We start from the raw sequence: 16,557 nt of genomic DNA, 5'->3' as shown, positions 1-16,557 counted from the left end.
TATATATATATATATATATATATATATATATATATAGACGTCACAAGTTAACGATAAGATAGATAGATAGATATACGGCTGACATTGAGTGCCGTCCAGATTTTCACGATAAATTACATTTGTAACTAACAGTGGTCCCCGCCTTAGTTGGCCCCGCGGGACAAGTTGAGGACCATGAATATATTCCGATTAAGCGGTGGTCCCGATTAATCGGCGAACACATAACAGCGCGCATGAGGATGGTTTTCGAAAGACACATGTCGTTTATGCGGTGCTCTCGTTTATCCGAGGTCCAATAACGCGGGGGCCACTGCATAGCATATGTAACAATGGACAAAATATTAGACAATATTATATAGGGAAACTGGTAAACCGACTTCTATATGCTAGTAAATTATTACTATACACTAGTTAACTACATATTCCAGCGTTTGCATTGTTTCTATGTGCGATAAACATTTTCTGGCCCGTTATAGATGAAATAGCTATGCAGATTTTAAAGCACGCTCTTTATATTTAAAAATAAAACTAACGACATAAAAAGATGAAGCGGTTATTGGTAATGGGATGTTGAAGGATACACGTAGGAGAAACGTTTGCTGATTTAAAGCTTCCTACTTCAAGCCTATGCGAACCGAACGATGGGTATCTTACCAAAAATATATTAAACAATAATGTTTAACTATCCTATTACTTACATTGAGGTATTTCAACAAACAGTTGCATTTATAGATCGTTTGAAGTAATATTATATTGACTACGTCACGAATTTTCTAGGGTGTATATTTGTAAAAATGTTGTTGCATTTTTTTACATGAAAAGTAGCTACTAACAGTACTAAATGTATATTCAAAGTCTTCCCTGATAAGATTGTTTCTCAACTAGTTAAAAATCCAATAAAACCTGGGTGATTTGATATATTGATCACGACACTAAATGCTTGCCAAGGGGTTTTTGTTCACATCGAAAGGAATAGCAAAATAGGAAGCAATTTAAATTCAGTAAAATGAACGAAATTCGAAAGGGGGCGTGTCATAATTGTGGCGTAGGTATGGAAACCAGAGCTTAGCTATGGGAATCGTATACATGCTACGCACGTCACGGTTGCCGTTGTAAAGCAGTTTAATAAATAGTAGAAGTCTGTACAACATCCACCACAAACAACGTTTTCATACAGAACATCAGTACTGACACCTGTTGAGCTAAATGAATAAATAACCGTGGATCAGACGTAGTATCAGCGTAGTGTCTGTAGGCTTGTATCAACTAGTATATACATGAAAAATAGTTAGTAATATTGTCGTACAAGTGTCGATCTAATAAGTTTATGTTTAATATATAAATATATACATTTTAATTACTGATATTGTTTACAGATAAAATTTTCGATAGGCCTTGAGTATTTTAACCTTCACTAGACTTTTATTACTATTAGACCTACTACTTCTTATTATAATGTCACCCCACTGGGTAGGGTTAGCTTACCATCAATTTTTTGGGTTACATTTTTGTATCGAGTATAGTAGGCCTACTACATGTAGTCGTAGCAGTAGGCCTACTACAATTATACTACTAAACAACTAAAATAATGTTAGTAATACTAGTGACAGCAGTGTATACTATTATATATAAAACTACTAATTTTATACTAATTAAATTTATGTTGCAAAATAATAATGTTTCTCGTGTTGGTGTATATCAACGTGCGGGAATATGAGGGACATTATGTACGATAATATTGTACGGGCCTTTATTTACGTTGTAAAGTACACATATTTATCCTGTTAGTGAATTTAAACGCATAGTTTGTTACTAGTAACCGTTCGATCAAACTCTATAGACCGCGAAATGTACGACGTGTGACGTGCGTTTACATTTCTTACCCTTTCGTGATGGTGTCGGCCTGTGTATGTGTGTGTGTGTGTGTGTGTGTGTGTGTGTTGCTGTGTGCCTTGCTGTGGTCGTGCCGTTCGTGCGCTGCTGCGTCGTGCGTGTTCGTCGCTGTTGCGCCGTGCGCGTGCGTGTGCGCGTGCGTGTGTGTGTGCGTGTGTGTGTGTGTGTGTGTGTGTGTGTGTGTGTGTTTGATGTTCGTGTTGTCAGTGCCATTGACCGTGGCGCCCTAGATGATACTGTTAACAGCGAACACTGTTGGTGGCGCTGGTGAAGGTGGCGCTCCGAGTGGAGACCACGGGAACCAACGAACGCTGCTGATGACGCTGGTGACGGTGGCGCTCCGAATGGAGACCACGTAAACCAACGAGCGATGTTGGTGGGGCTGGTGGGCGTTGTTGTCACCCCCGCTGCCATTGACGCAAATCATTTATCACTCGATCTTCACGTCTACCAGCTCTCGAAGCGAGCTGTCACGCCACACTGATGAAAGTCTCGCAGGTGGTTTAGACAACGCTGAGCAATTTATTGTCACGTTGCTACCGGCAGGCAGCATGGCGGGCGCCGTGACTTCCGTGGTCTTACGCGAGGCGCCTGCTATCTCTGTCTGCCACTCCGCGCGACACCGCACGTCAGCGTGATATTAATTTTACATTTTCTAAAGGAAACAAATTGTTTGAGTCCGCAGACGATGACGACCTTGTCAGCTTGCATGCCCCCTCTGGTTCAAACGGACCCGAGGTCGTGTTGTGTGCGCGCGGTTTTCGCGTTTGTTGACAGAGCGCGGTTGGCAATAGGACGACGTCGCGATAATGGAGCGGCTGTAAACGAGTGAATGATGCGTGCGTTATTAAACGGAGCGTTGCACTGTCAACAGTTGTGCTCGTAGGCTATAGGCTAGACGAGCATCAGGCTAGGCTTTTCACAGCGAGCCCGCAAATTCTTAACATTGTGTCCATCAAAAAATGCGTTTTTCTCATACATTCGAAAACCATTCAACCTGTCAATTTCTTAGTAGTTGTACATAACATAGATAATTTGATATATGTAACAATTTTTTATCACTAAAGGAGACCTTTAACGCCAGCTCACTAATTTCGCAGACAAATCTTTTCCGACGCTCATCGTGTGCGAACGCGAATGGAATTCATGCGGTGCGTACTATATAGGGCGCAGGTCACTTGTAATTAGCAAATAGAATTCCGACGCCTGCTTTGTGCAAACCATTAGGCTTTTCTTATTGCTAATGCTTATCTCTATGTTTAAAAGGCAGCGTCGCACCTCTTATTTTTCCGTTCTTTTTGAGAAATTTAGCAGGCCCGACCCAATTTATCGATATTGGATGAAAATGTGTAATAACTCGGTTACCATAAGTTAACCAGCCTTAGGTAAATTGGTGTAGCGTATGTTTTACAGATTTTGTATTTAGGAGCTAGGCTAGTTTCAGACTAATTTAAATTGTGATTCCGGGACTTGATTATTTAGTAGGCCTACTAATCTGGCAGACGGGCGGGCGCGTACTGATGTTCGTGCGCAGGCTTGTAATCGGACCATTTCGAGTATTTAGTGTTACATTGTGAATCGGAGGCGCGGAAGGAGGGCTCCGGTTTAAGTGGACATGTGGGGGCAATTTGTAGTAGAATAATGGGGCAATATATACTTTGTTCGGATTTGGAGGCGGAGAGTCAGGAGTGGAGGGAGTTGGGCAGGAGACAGTTACGTGAACGTCTGTATCTGCGTTGTTCTGTTTTGGTGTATTAATTGTTTTTATTGAAAGTAAGATTTGTTTGCTGAATCTAAAATTCCAAATTATATTATAGGCCCCTACATACACTCTGGTATAACGAAGGGGTTACATTGGTATCTAATTATTTATAAATAATTATTTGTAATTTTTATAATTTTAGGTAAATTGGTAAATCGAGGAAAATTGCAGCAATTTTGGGCTGCTAGGATTTTGCCAAAATCTACAAGTAAATAATGTTCATTTCCGATTTCTGCATGGAGCATGTAACCTAATAATTTTAAACGCTATACTACTGAGGGATCTGACACCAAAAATAGTAGGCTATACCTGTAGTTCTGCGATTACAATTCATCAGTTATTACTATTGTAATATGACTGTCGATTGTACCTAGACGCTCACTATCCATACTGTATACGTAATATGGAAATAATCCCGAGTCGTCTCGTGCACATGCACATGCACGTGCACATGCACAGTGTCTAGCACATGCGAAGGACAACGTCTAGATTGTAAAAGAGCAGTTAATGCAGGACTGGTGGATTATATCCTACGCAACGCTATAAAATGCATATTTGTGAATAATGCAATAGCGATCGCACATTGTAGGTGCGAGTCGAGCTGCTGCGTTCACTGGGCCAGATATCGCGTACGTGGTCACAACCTATGGTCTCTCTCTCTCTCTCTCTCTCTCTCTCTCTCTCTCTCTCTCTCTCTCTCTCTCTCTCTCTCTCTCTCTCTCTCGCTCTTGCTATCTACCCCTAACTTCGCTGACTGTCTTTCAGAGACAGAATCTTGTCTATCGATATAATCAAAAGGCTTTTCGCGCATGCATGGTCCCAACCCGCACCCTATACCGTGACCCTATTTGGTAGCTATTTAGTGTACTTGTAGGCCAAGGCCACCTCGGAATACTGGCTAACAACGCATGTACTATACAGCGTAAATGATGCCCGTTTGATTTTAGAATGCCTCCACTTGCACAGTTCCTATAAAGAGGCACTATTGATTATAATAGACAAATCTGTGTTTCTGAATTTAGTCTATGAGCGGTAATTATCAGCGTGCGTGCACTGTGTAATACTACGCTGTCATTTACCACTAAAAGTAATGTTGGTTGCAATACATACAGTTGAGCAGAAATTAACGTTCCTGTTTTCCCGGCCCAACTTGATTATACGCTGATCAGATACAGACCACTCTGCTTTTGGTGCGTTTCCTCCACAAAGATTTCTATTCACCCTTAATTCTCTCACATGATCCGCATGGTTGGGATCTAAAACAGCGACGAAGCATCGAGCGTATACTATGTCGAGCGAAGACGTTGAGCGTGTGATGAACGCGCCTCTTATTTGAATGGCTTCAGACATAAGCAGCGACGTTTGCACTTGCGGTGTGCGTTGTCGACAACATCGCGAGTAAAAGATTAGGCTGCTAATGAACGTCATATACCTGTTGGATTCGAGCCAGAATTACTCCGAGTAACAAGGCAGTAGGCGAGCGAAAATGGCTTGTAATGGGTGAGATCGGGCGGCGGGGGCGATCGTGTGCGCAGCAATCGGCTGGAATCCCGCAGATCGTATAGCGATAAATTCTCGAGCGTCAGGATAATGCAACATCGCATATATATTAGAGTCGTGCTGGCTTAATAATCGACACACTCGCCGTATATGATTACAGATGGAGCTATAGACGCGCCTCCATGCGTTCTCCGCACGCACACGCACATACACAGTATAGCAATATACACGCACATACGCACACACCCACGTACATACACAGTATAGCATATAACACACATACGCACACACCCACGTACATACACAGTATACATATATACACACACATACGCACACACCAACACGCACACACACCATACCACACACATACACGCCCACGACACACACACACACACACACACACACACACACACACACACACCACAAACACACACACACACACACACACACACACAACACATACCTTCTCTCTCTCTCTCTCTCTCGTCTCTCTCTCTCTCTATATATATATATATATATTATAATATATATATATATATATATATCGATACTTAGTAGGCCTATCAAAAATATTTCATATAAAGAGCGGCCGAATGTCATTCAATTCATGTTCATCTCCGTTTTGACTATTCCGCGAAAGGCAATGATTGTCGATGGCGAATGATGACGTCATTATCGGCCGAGTAGAATTATCGCCTTCTACGCACCCTAAAACCAGGAGAGCATCTTTACATGGCCGGACGCACGCCTGCGCGCGTGCAAACGTGTGTGAGGGAGCGAAAGGGACGGTGAGAGCGAGAGAGTATTGAGAGAGAAGAGAGAGAGAGTGAGAGGAGAGGGAGAGAGAAATAATGAGAGAGAATGAATGGGAGAGAAAGAAAGAGAACGAGAAAAATATAAAGAGAGATAGAAAGAGAGAAAGAAAGAGAGAGAGAGAGAGAGAGGGGAGAGAGAGCGCGAGAGCGAGAAAGAGCTCGAGACAGAGCGAGAGAGAGAGAGAGAGAGAGAGAGAGAGAAGAGAGAGAGGAGAGAGAGAGAGAGAGGAGAGAGAGGAGAGAGAGAGAGAGAGAGAGAGAGGAGAGAGAGAGAGAGAGAGAGAGAGAAAGAGAGAGAGAGAGAGAGAGAGAGAGAGGGGGGGGAGAGGGCGGGGAGGGGGAATGCGCGAGCGGCGAGAGATCGATATACTGGGTATAAGTGTCAGATCTAGTCGTCTAAGATTGCCAACAGATTATATGTTGTGCAATCGCCGTAATGGCTGTTTATGATAAATGCTGTTACTCAACAAATGGCTGTTGAGTGCCACGACCTTGATGGGTATTGCGTACGTGCCTACGGGTATGTGCCTACGTTGGGGTGTTTTCGCGCGTATATGCGTACGTTGGGGTGTGTGCGCGCGTATGTGCGTACGTTGGGGTGTGTGCGCGCGTATTGAGGCCTACGTTGGGGTGTTTGCATGCGTATGTGCCTACGTTGGGGTGTGTGCGCGCGTATGTGCGTACGTTGGGGTGTGTGCGCGCGTATGTGCGTACGTTGGAGTGTGTGCGCACGTATGTGCGTACGTTGGGGTGTGTGCGCAGTATGTGCGCGCGTATGTACGCTACGTTAGCGTGTGTGGCGCCGCAGTATGTGCGTACGTTGGTGACGTATGTGCGCGCGTATGTACGTACGTTAGCGTGTGTGCGCGTATGTGCGTACGTGGGGTTGTGCGCGCGTGCGTGCTTGCCGCTTTGACGTGCACGCGGGCGTGATTTTGTTTTCTGCTTACACGCATAGGCCGATTAGATTTCATCACCTGAATTCATGCATTCAAACTCGTGATACAGGTTTTATCCGTTTGCATAGAAATGGGCTAACGCTCCATTAGGAGCGTTCCCAACTTTAATGTTGTGATATAAAAGAGATATAAAGGGGGGTGAATTGATATCCATTAGATATCAAGGGGGTTAGATATGAAATAGATATCAAGAGGAGTTCATCGATATCAATTATATCAGGAGTATATCAATAATTATTGATATACTCCTGATTATATATCAAGGGGGGTTATATAGGGTATATAGCTCGAGCAAGCGAAATACAGAGCGGGGCCATGTTCGCTTCGTTTCGCTGGACTTCGTTGCTCGAGCAAGCGAAATACAGAGCGGGGCCATGTTCGCTTCGTTTCGCTGGACTTCGTTGCTCGAGCAAGCGAAATACAGAGCGGGGCCATGTTCGCTTCGTTCCGCTGGACTTCGTTGCTCGAGCAAGCGAAATACAGAGCGGGGCCATGTTCGCTTCGTTTCGCTGGACTTCGTTGCTCGAGCAAGCGAAATACAGAGCGGGGCCATGTTCGCTTCGTTTCGCTGGACTTCGTTGCTCGAGCAAGCGAAATACAGAGCGGGGCCATGTTCGCTTCGTTTCGCTGGACTTCGTTGCTCGAGCAAGCAACATTGAGACTGGGGTATGTTCGCTTCGTTTCGCTGGACTTCGCTGGACTTCGTTGCTCGAGCAAGCAACATTGAGACTGGGGTATGTTCGCTGGGGTATTATTTATTTATTTAAGAATTATTTTGCGGCACGCACACGCACACACATTGACTCTTTCCTTAGGGGGGCGCACAGACACGCAGACACACACACGCTCGCGCGCCCACACAGACAGACACACACAGCCACACACACATTCTGTGTTGTCTGTTTTATGTCAAAACTAAAGAAAATAGAGAAAACTCGAAGAAGTTTCTTTGATGGTTCTTTCAAACCAATGCGTCAATGTGGGATACAGAGCGCTGCATCTTCGCTTCGTTTCGCTCGCCTTCGCTGCTCGAGCAAGCGAAATACACATGTTACCTTTGTTTCGCTGACACACACGCACAGACACACGCACACACACACACACACACTCGATAAACGTCGAAGTAGCGTTATTGTGTTCTGTTTCATATAGAAACTCAAGAAAATACTCGACAAAGTTAGTTTGACGGTTTTTTCAAACCAAGTATCTATACTATTAAAGTAAGACATTTCGGCTAAAAACTCCGGAGGGGGTGAATGGCTGGGCGTGAAACATACACCACGTGTCGACAATGATTCGGTATCCTGCCTCTCAACTTTGGAAAAAAATGTAACCTCCCAAAATGTGATTTTGCGAGGGAAACCTTGAAAATCTGTACACAATCTATAAATAGAACGAGGGATATTTGTTGTCCATCTCCAACGTTTTAATCATGTTATGTAACCATACCGCCCCAATGGCCGAATGCATAAAGCATCGGACTATAAAACCATTGATTCTGGGTTCGAATCCCACCTCCGGAAATTTTGTTTCTTTACTTTTGGACTGTTTATTATGTACTTCTGCCACTTCACCGTTAATTTCAAATTTTTTTACTACATTTAAACGTTTAGTAAAAATCCAGAATACACTATGGTACATGATAATAATAGCGCGAACTGACGGGAACACTTCACGGAAGCCTATGTAGGTTACAGATCAAATATTAAATTAGTATCTTTTTATATATTTCATTCTAGTATTTATTATTTTTTACTATGTCTTGTTAATGTCTTTTATCTTCTTGATTTCTTATTATTGTTTAGTCGTTCGGGAATTGGGCATGGATAGCAATGGATGCATGGCATGGATTGGATCGATGCAGCCGCCATGGCCAGTGTACTGCATGCGCATGCCATGGCATTTGGCATGCATTCGGCATGAGAATGCGTCTTTAATGCCGAATTGATGGATGCCATAGCCCCATGCGCATGACCATAGGATGGCCTCGCGCAGTCATAGCATGCATGCGGCCGATGCGATGGAAGATGCGATGGAGATGGGATGATGGAATGGAACGGGATGGAGATGCGTCGATGCGATGGACGAGGCATGCATGGAATGCGATGATGGATGGATGCCATGGATAGATAGATAGTTAGATTTTTGGGGGTATTTTCCTTTCAACCAAGCACGTCACCAACTGAGTAACGCCACTGATTTCCCCGGATAACGCCGGGTATTCCGCTAGTATTCATTGGAAGCAAGTCAACATGATATACTAACAACTAGGTTACAAATTGATACAATATAAAACTATACAGACATAATATGCACACGCGGACGCGCACGCGCACACGCACACGCACACGCACACGCGCGAGCGCACACAGAGACGGCTAACGCTCCATTAGGAGTGTTCCCAACTTTGATATCATGAATGATTAATGATTAATGATTAATGATTGATAATCCGATCCCTAACCCTAACCCTAACCCTAACCCTAATCCTAACCCTAACCCTAACCTAAATGACATTAAACCACAAACTAATATATGACCATAGTCCTCAGTTGTGTGTCAAGCATTGCCTGCTGCTGTCCGTGTGCGGCTGTAATATTCGGCTTGCTAATTATCTGAGCTACTTAAAAGTGAATGAGTGTGATGCTGTCGAGCTCGTGTGTCGTGTGTGTGTGTGTGGTGTGGTGTGTGTGCGTGTGCTGTGGCAGGTCAGCGCGTGTGCGATGTGGTGGATAGTTTGATATCTATACGCAATTTGCTAACGTAGATTGTTAGGCTGCATCAAGTTTACTTTGTTCAATTAATATACTTGGTTTGAAGAACCGTACAAAGAAACTTACTTCAAGTATTCTGCGTGAGTTTTTACATGAAACAGAACACAGACACAGAAATGTGTGTGTGGGCTGTTGGCGTGTGTCGATCGTCTCTCGTTAGCGCGCGCGACGCCAAGTCGAGGTGTTGTGTGTGCTCCCACCCACCCGTAACGCAAAGATGTAAATGTGTGCGTGCGTGGGCGTGCGCTATTAATTATAAAATAAACTAAATCATAAAATCATAATCTAAAAGAAACAAAATATGAAAGGAAATAAGTAGGCCTATTTATAAATAAGTCAATACACAGAAGTGAAAAATAATAATATGTGTGCTCCCCCGTAACGAAAGATTAAATGTTGTGTGCGTGTGCGTGCGCTAATTAATTAATAAAATAAATAAATAATGAAATCCATAATTAAAACGAAAAAATGGTTCTGCAAAAGAAAGATGCTAGGCTCGATTTATAAATACAATACACAAAAGCTCACAGAAATAAATACGGTATCACTGACGGCGGCCGTTTAGTGTGAGCCAAAAATTTTCCCGAGATTAAACATAATTGGCCCAGCCGATTAAAGCATGCTAACGGTTTGAAAAGCCGGTTCACGCTTAGAAATCAATTTCAATACCGGTAATACCTTACGAAAAAATTACCCATCAAAATCAGCCAAAGGTTTATTTTGGGAAATAACAATGCCATCGCCTGAATCAAGTCGCAAGTGACCACCATATATGTTCATTTTACAAAAAAATTTTCCATATATTTTTTTTCTAAACATCATTTTTTCCAGCACTCCACTCGAAATGCCATTTACAATGCTGATTATGCACAAAAATAGGCCTATTCTATTAAAATTCCCCCCTGGACCGCCAACCGCAGACGCCACCTCGGACGAGCGTCTTACACATGTCGGAATCCAGAAAAGATTCTTCAGTTATATGAATTAACAACTTGCACAGGAGTTCTGACCCTTTTCTAATGAGATAACCCAAAATCAAGCGTACCGCGTACACTCAAATACGAATTTCTTTTTTGCTATCCCACCGCTTCATTCCGTGGATTGCCACGTTCCCGCTACCCTGAACAACAGTAGAGGGATTCCATTTAGCCCCTGCAGGCCGAATAAGCCCATCGAACAAGAAATTAATTAAAAATACAGCCACACTTTACGCGTAGACAAAACATACAACTTTATCAATGTCTAAATAACACAGATTACTGCCGCTATGCTCCCTCGAAATCATTTTTGCAGCTCTATAAGCAAATTTTACAGGATAGTCGCGATCCGCTTTCACACAAAAATTGGGCCGACACGGCACCATGGCCTACGCCACTAGCTTGGAATGCACAATTACACAACACGAAAATTTTATTACTGCAATGCTTTCTAACGTCCATGACGCAATCTACCTTGCTGCATTAATGGTGTTATATTAATTATTCACTCTCTATGCGTAATTCGTGCTCCGAAAAAAAAATGCCCAAAAAGCCTTGTTTCTAGAGCACAAATAGTTGCAAAATACGCTGAACCTCCTGGGGACGCACTTGGGTTTACGTAGCCTGTAGCGTAGTATCTGACCGCCTCTCTAGCATGCCTCTTTTGTTTTGCTCTTGTTTTCTTTTTGTTTGAATCTTATTTTGCACGGCCGTAGGAAATAGTAGCCATGCTCTTTTGTTTTCTTTTTGTTTCGCCTTGTAACCTGACACACATAACACAGTCTTACTAATTTACTACATATTGCAAATTGTTTCAATCAAATGTTTCCATCAGTGACCGGGAAGTCCGCCATGTTTGTTTATTGCGACCGTTTCGATAGGCAAGATGCGCAGATGACTACTGCGCATGCTGCGCATGCGCTGTGTGCGCCCTTGTAAAACAAGAAGCGCCTGCGCGCATGTGCACTTAGGAGCGTCCAGTTTCGGGCGAGCGTCCAAATACTACGGTACAGGTCCCTACCGTCACGATAACCGTCTTAAATGACAATAAAATAGGTAAGGTCGTTAGGAAGATATAATTATGAGTTATATTATAGCGAGTTACGCACGAACGAACGCAGGCACAACAGCGAAACAGATACACGACACACACGCGACACAGGAGGTAAAGACTAATGTCATGTTGAAATAAACTTGTGTATCATTAGCCGTCAATCGGAGTTGTGAACAGAAGTATGAACAGGTGGCTTCGTTCGCTATAGACTATCATTAGCAGTTGTAAGAAGAGAGTGAGAGACGCAGATAGACTTCTCTGGGCGGGCGTGTGTACACGCACACACACGACACAGGTGCATGTGTCTAAGCCGCGTATCGACCATTAGATTTGTCAACAAACTGCCTCTCTTCCTCTTTCTCTCTCTGACCCTCTCCCTCTCTCTCACCATCTCCTTCTCTCTCTCTCTCTCTCTCTCTCTCTCTCTCTCTCTCTCTCACACTCACTCTCTCTCCCCTCTCTCTTTCTCTCTTTCTCTCTCTCTCTCTCTTTTTTCCTCTGTCCCTCTATCTCTCGTTCTCTCACTCTACCTCACTCTCTCACCCTCTAACTCCTTCTCTCTACCTCTCCATCTCTCTCTGTGACGATCTCTATCTCTATCTCTCTCTCTCATTCTCTCTCACTTGACCTCTTTCCCTTCATCTTTCTCTCCTCTCCCTCTCTCTTCCTCGCAAGGAGGCGAACATACCCATCGTCTCTAATTTGCTGGCTCGACCAGCGAAGTCCAGCGAAACGGAGCGAACATGGCCCCGCTCTGTATTTCGCTTGCTCGAGCAGCGAAGGCGAGCGAAACGAAGCGAACATGGCTCTGTTCTGTATTACGCTTGCTCGAGCAGCGAAGTCCAGCGAAACGAAGCGAACATACCCCAGTCTCAATGTTGGTTGCTCGAGCAACGAAGCTGAGCGAAGTCCAGCGAAACGAAGCGAACATGGCCCCGCTCTGTATTTCGCTTGCTCAAGCAACGAAGTCCAGCGAAACAAATCGAACATGGCCCCGCTCTGTATTTCACTTGCTCGAAGCAACGAAGTCCCCAAGCGGAAACGAAGCGAGAACAATGGGCCGCGCTTCTGTAAATTTTTGCTTGCTTCGGAGCAACGAAGCCGCCAAGCGGAAGTCCAGCGAAACGATAGCGAACCATGGCCCGCTCTCTGGTATTTTGGCTTGCTTCGAGCAACGAAAGGTCCCAAGCGAGTTCAGTGAACCTGGAAGCCCGAAAAATTGGCTCCCTTCTGTAATTTTGCTTTTACTCGAGCAATGAACCGAGCGAAGAGTCCAAGCGAAAGACGAAGCAAACATACCCCAGTCCTCAATGTTACTTGCTTCCCTATATAACCCCGCCTTGATATCTATTTCCATATCTAAACCCCCCCTTTAATATCTAATTGATAATCGATCCACCCCCCCCCACCCCCTTGAAAATCTATTTCATAACAAATCCCCCCTTTGATATCTTAATATTGATATCGGATCCACCCCCCTTTATTAATCCGTTTTTTAGATTCACGACATTAAATGTCATTAAGTTGGAACAGCTTCTAATAGACATCCACGCACCCAACACAATTCTAAGATAAGTTTTAATTCACCTAAAAATTAAAGGATTTCATTTAAATTTGACACATTTCCTCGTCCATGGGTTTTCAATCCCTATCGGCCTTATATCTTTCTTCCTTTTCTGCGCCTCTTCCTTCACAAACATCAAATTCACGGGCCACATGTGGCAGCGACGGGCCTTTTCTCTCCTGGTCCTATCCCCATCTACCTATGTTTATCGCCCGGGTTCGGTGTTTAATGCTCCTTTTATCTTTCTGACCGTCTTGCTCTCTCCCTTTCCTCTCTTGATTGCTCTCTTTCCTTCTCTCTCGTTCTCTTCTTTCTCCTCTCTTCTCTCTCTTTTCTCTTCCTCCTCCGTCTCTCTCTCGCTTCCTTCTTCTCCCCCTCACTCTCATCTTCTCCCCTCTCTCTCTGATTTTTCCCTCTCTCGCGCGTGCTCTCCATCGCGCACACACGCGCGCGCGCATACACACACACACGCACACACACACACACACACACACACACACACACACACACACACCAACGCACGCACGCACGCACACACACACGCACGCACGCACGCACGCACGCAAACAGATGGCGAAACTACTAATCAGATAAGCCGCAGATGACTACTGATGTTTACGTACGCGTTTGTCGCCGAATAACATATTATAGCAACCCCACATTGGTTTAGTGATGCTCTATATATCTGTTCATTTATCGATAGACTTTTCTTTACTGTGTCTGCCCGACCTACTCTTGTTATAGACGCGTACGTGGCAGCTGGTACCTCCATCATGCAGAATGCAGAGGTAGGTGATGGGGAGGGGGGAAATTGGCCGGCATTGGTTTTACATCAAGCCAACAAAAACACGCGGGCGGATGCATGCATAATCTATGTTTAATGCTAAATAATAAACGCAAGCGTCCATCGGAGCTTAGAATTACGATTTTCTGTCATTGTGAAATATTCTCGCGTCGTAAAATGTTGATCTATTGCGGTGATATTTAACAAAAAAGAGAGTAAAAACGGAGCGCGTGAAAGATTCTTCGTTATATGGGTAAGACGCCGTTGTCATTGTCGACAAAATGAATGCGCGCGCGTTAGAATGTATGATAATCATAATTCGTGGCAACATACGAAGGTTCAATCTCGGGCTGATGGTTTTCATTTCCTGGCTAATAATCTGTAATAAGCCATGTATGCAATGCGCAATTTACGATATTGATTGCATACCACAATGCAGATTTACTCTACTGGCCAAACCATAGTCGCTTCTTCTTCGAGACTAAATCGGCAATTTCAATCCGTCACAAATTTGACGACAAATCACAACAGGCTATTGTGATCACGTTAGGAGTACCCAATAAGCAGATCCACCAGACTCGACGAATACATAGCATTCACTACAGTCCAATTTATCCGGCCGCCATTCATCAACTATAGCCTACATAATAATATAACTTAATTAAGTACATTTATCTGGAGAATTGCGCTGCGTACATTTACCCGGGATTTCCCATTTACGTTGTTTTCGATCGTATCTGTCCATGTTATCAGGAGCGAGTATAAAACACGATTCGTTTTCGTTCACTCCTGCTATTATGAAATGTTTGAAAATATTAATGGTTTAGTTTACCTCACGATCTGACTAGTCACACCCAGAAGGCGTTCATTCGATTTCTTATTGCAAGATTTTCAACGGCTGTCAACATTGACTGTCACTAGCAACAGCTATATACGTATATATTTGTCCATGTGCAATCTAGCAGGGGTCCGGTTTAGATAACGAGGTATTTACGTTTCTAATACGGCTCAAATATCGCCAGTTTTACACTGGAACACAAGACCAACGATCAATGTCTAATGCGGTCAAATAGCAGGAAACAGAGCAAACTGCATGCAGTGCCCCTTCGCTCACTCAGGATACCACTGCCGCAATGCTAGCACTATTTTTAAAGTGGGTGGAGCTCGGGGGAAATCCAGCGAATGGAGATTCGTAAACAGCGTATGATTTGAAAGAGCTAAATGGGCGCACAATCCGCGTACTGTTTCGTATCACTATTTTATCAAATTTTTCATGAAATAACGGTCGGATTTTTAATATCTTTGCAACTTTTATTAGTCCAAATCTTATTACATAGGATACGAGTAACGCGCCTGCTGTAAAACTTGTAGTAAAAAAGCGTTACAAATTGTCACCGAAATCTACTTATGGCAGTGGTAGCAGAGCATATAAATGATTTATATGCTCTGCTGGTAGATTGAGCCCATGAGCGAAAGCGCCATCTGGCGTGGAGTTTGGAAACAGAGAGCAAGCGGTTGTTGATTTCAAGATGCATGCTGGGCATTCTTCCGTAGCGTTCACCCAGAGCATATAAATTTAATATTATAAAAAAAATATAAGGTTGATTTATATGCTCTGGTTCACCTTTGTGGTGGAGCACATTTTCAAACGGGAACTCGAGTTCTAGATTTCCCTATTTCCCTACATTAGCGCATCAGTTGTTTCTACTGCGCAACAACGTGGAAACAGGATATATAACTATTAAGCAAAATAAAATACAGACACCGTCTGAGTTATTATATCCTGTGTAAGCAAGCTCTTGTGTGTCCCGCGTACAGCAGTGCTGATGATCCTGTCAGCCTTCTGAAGAACGTAATATGCGTATGAGATTGATAGCCTGATGAACGACCAGATATTACGGTCACACGCGTGCCCGGCCAGTCAACGTCATCCTCTAATCGTACATGGACCTGGACTTTTATTGATATGATCCTGTGGATGCGGTCTTATTACAAATCTATCTATCACTGGAGGTGATAATTAAATGATAATAAGCAAGTGCGTGGCGTATTGTTGCGCCTCTCAGATTACACGTGTAATTCGTGCGATGTCTCGGTTACTCTCAAAGCATCTCGACCGTACGCTAGCGAGAGTGCGTTCTCTATATTGATTGAGAGAGAATGTCAGAGAGAGGGGAAAGATAGTGGAAGAGAGAGAGCGCGCGCGCGAGAGAGAGAGAGAGAGAGAGAGAGAGAGAGAGATGGGGGAGAAAAACAGAAAGAAATAGAGAGGGAGACGGAGAGAACTAGAATAAAAGAGAGGGGAGAACGGAAAAGTGGAGAGAAGATAGAGAGGGAGCAAAAGAGAGAGAGAGAGCGCGCGCGAGAGAGAGAATAAGAAAAAGAGAGAAAGAGCTAGAATTAAAGAGAGTGAGAGAGAGAGAGTGTGTGTATGCGTGTGTGAGAGAGAAAGAGAGATAGAATTAAAGAGAGTGA

The 16,557-nt window shown here is 43.7% G+C and overlaps 1 protein-coding gene across 1 annotated transcript in view; it reads left to right on the top strand.

Moving 5' to 3' along the window:
- Nucleotides 1-16,557, top strand: part of LOC106805854 — a 41,777-nt gene that overhangs the window by 531 nt on the left and 24,689 nt on the right. The gene's annotated exons all lie outside the window — the stretch shown is intronic.

This window comes from Priapulus caudatus, unplaced genomic scaffold (genome assembly GCF_000485595.1).
Source record: "Priapulus caudatus unplaced genomic scaffold, Priapulus_caudatus-5.0.1 Scaffold130, whole genome shotgun sequence".
Taxonomy (NCBI): domain Eukaryota; kingdom Metazoa; phylum Priapulida; class Priapulimorpha; order Priapulimorphida; family Priapulidae; genus Priapulus; species Priapulus caudatus.
The sequence above is the reverse complement of the archived record's forward strand: the minus strand, read 5'-3'. Positions and strand labels throughout refer to the sequence as shown.